Here is a 3,475-nt window from a genome sequence, read left to right as displayed (position 1 = left end):
AAGTCTCCCCTATTCCAGGGTTTTACTACACTGACCTTCATGCATTACGAATTGGATATCTCCCTGTACAGGGCTTCAATACTGATCCCTTTTGTTTCTATAGAAACTAGACTCAAAGAGGAATCTATACATATATGGCATGACTCCTAATTATCTCTGGTTAATTTATAATGAATTTCCAAAGTCGGAACAGGGAATCCAGAAACCGTTCTGGCCCTATTTCACGAAAACCTAAATATCTCTTAACATACAACTCATATGACCATTTCGTTTCTTCCATATGAAAGTAGATTCATCAAGGTTTATTTACATAATTTATTCACTATTTAATTCGATTCCTGATATTTTTAGTGATTTTTTACATCCACACCACTGCTGCTGTCAGCATCTATTTTTAAGGTAAACTTTACCTATTTCGTGGTTTCCATGGACCAACTAGAGTTTTGTCATACATAGGTCCACATATGATCATACTTAGCCATTCCAAGGGCTGATCATTGCCCAACACTTCCATTCCAGTCCATAGCCACATCATGAAACCATATATATATACATAAACACAAATGGTCTAATGCCATACTCCACTTCTACGAGCCATTTTCGCATGGCTGTACACACATACATCACAAAAAGTACTTGAAAAACAACAAAGGGTAGTCCTATACATGCCATTTCAAAGCTCAACCAAAATTTGTACCAAAAGGGGGCTTTGATAGTGTGGGAGACTTCGACTTCCAAAAATCCCTAGTCCGATAGCTGACGAGCCAAAACCTATAAAACAGAGAACAAAGAAACGGAGTAAGCAATTTATGCTTAGTAAGTTTTGAGCAAAGAATTTAAGCACAACAGAGGTATAGCATTCATATAAATAAATGGATAATTCCGTATATACATATTATCAAATCATTCCTACTTCACATTCCAACCCCTGAATTCATACGTGAGAGATCATCTTAGCCAAATACCGGAAGCTCACTACTCGACTGAGCGAATATTATTCGAAGGGAATCAACTATTCCAATGCACATACGAACATACCTCATTGCTGGAATTTTGCAAGCGTATTAACTGAAATTTTTATAGCAAGGTTGCTCATTCCCGAATCACGTACCTTCGAAATTTAACCGGATATAGCTACTCACTCGATTGTCTTCGGGACATAGCCCGGTTATAGTAATTCGCAAAATGCCTTCGAGACTTAACCCGATTTGGTAACTCGCACAATTGCCTTCTGAATTAACCGGATTTAGTAACTCGCACAAATGCCTTGAGAATTAACCCGGATTTAGTAAGTCGCACAAATGCCTTCGAATTAACCCGGATATCATTCAATAACCAAGCACATATATTAACAAATCATAACACATCCAGTATTTCATTCTCACTACCAAAGCTCGAACACAAGACACTATCATATTTACAATTTCGCTCAATAGCCACATACAAGAGCATGATTTTGATTTGTTTATTACATAATCTAATTAGATCATAATCTAAGTTCCATTACTCGAAAACTTACCTCGGATGTTGTCGAATCGATTCGATGGCTATTCGACCACTTTTTCCTTCCCTTTATCGGATTTAGTTCCCTTTGCTCTTGAGCTTAATTTAACAAATAAATTGATTTAATCATTTGAGCATCGATAAGAGGAATTCAAGGTACTTAGCCCACATATATTCATTAGACATTAAAGTCACATATGTACGAATTCATGAATCAAACTCAACACATTAGTTAGTACTCTCCTTAGCGAATTTTCTAAGTCAAGATAAAGCCTTCAACATGCTTACTCATGGCCGAACAACACATCAACCTAGGTACTCATTCATGTGGCCGATTATGCATGTTGATGTTGAGGCCAATTACATGTTTAATACCACACATGAATGGCATACATTTTACTAGCTAATGCATTACATATTGTAGCTCAATACACATCTATCATTTACTTCATAACCAAAACATCATCACAAGTAAATATATACCTTGAGATAGTATATATGTCATACCAATACATCATGTGCAAACATCTATACATTTAGGTGCAAGGGCCGAATCTCAAGTTGATTATAACCAAATATAAACATATATCCAAAACACAAATCTTACCTACCATGCAATAAGCATAAATCATTCTTATGGATATACCATGGCGAATACATCACAACACCATACCATTTCAATTTTGGTCATGGTTAAACAAAGAACTTAATATCTCACTCAAAAATGCTAAAAGAAAATCCAAGAATCATCAACCCACCATCACATATATCATCAACAAGCTTCATATTTAGCATGCAATGGCATTAACACAAAATCCACCTTGGCGAACATCATTCCCATGACATAGCAAAGATTTGAACCATGGGCTAATTAGAACTCAAGCTAGCAACTAAAAACATGCATGAATCTCATGGCATAACCTCAACATACCTTAATCTAGATACAAGTATGGCCAAACCTCCTCCTAATCCTCTTCCAACCCAAGCATGAAGCAAGAACTCCTCCTTCTTCCTTAGGATTTTCGCCAAGAGAAGTGAAAATGATGAACACTTTTTTTGTTTTCTTTCCCTCAACTCACGAATGGGGAATCACACACCTTCTCTCTTTTTTTTCCATTTCTTTATTCCTAACCTTAGTTTATTGTTTCCTCCCATAATGCACCAACAAAACATGTCTATGACATGTTTTGCCCATCATTCTTTGTCATGGCTGGCCACCACTTATAAAAAGAAGGGATATTTGACATGCAAGTCCTCCTTTTGATTACATGCACTATTAGGTCCTTATAGATTAGCCTATCACATTTCAAAAGTGTCACACAAGTCCTAATAATCGAATTCACATGCAATCGACTAAATCAAGCTTGAAATTTTCACACATTCATAAATACATATTCTAGACAATAAATATTACGTTCAAATATTTCGTGACTCGGTTTAGCGGTCCCAAACCACTTCCGACTAGGGTCAATTTTGGTGTCACAACTCTCCCCACTTAAGAAATTTTCGTCCCAAAAATCTTACCGTAAATAGGTTTGGGTATCGCTCTTTTATAGAGTTCTCGGGTTCCCAAGTAGCTTCTTCCATCCCGTGTTTGAGCCATAACACTTTTACTAACGGAACCCTTTTGTTTCGCAACTCCTTCACTTCACGAGCTAGGATACGAATTGGTTCTTCTTCATAACTCATATCGGCTTGAATTTCAACCTCGATGGACTAATTACGTGCGACGGATCGGATCTATAACGTCAAGCATCGAAACATGAAAGACGTCGTGAATCTTTTCAAGTTCGGGGCAAAATCAAACGATCACGCGCTGGACCGACTCGTTCGGATATCTCATATGGCCCGATGAACCTCGGACTCAATTTGCCCTTGCGCCCAAATCTGAGTATCTTTTTCCAAGGCGACACTTTAAGAAACACTTTATCTCCCACTTGATATTCAATGTCCTTTCGTTTTAAATCTGCGT

Source organism: Gossypium arboreum, chromosome 9 (assembly GCF_025698485.1).
Source record: "Gossypium arboreum isolate Shixiya-1 chromosome 9, ASM2569848v2, whole genome shotgun sequence".
NCBI lineage: Eukaryota > Viridiplantae > Streptophyta > Magnoliopsida > Malvales > Malvaceae > Gossypium > Gossypium arboreum.
Note: the sequence above shows the minus strand (reverse complement) of the source record.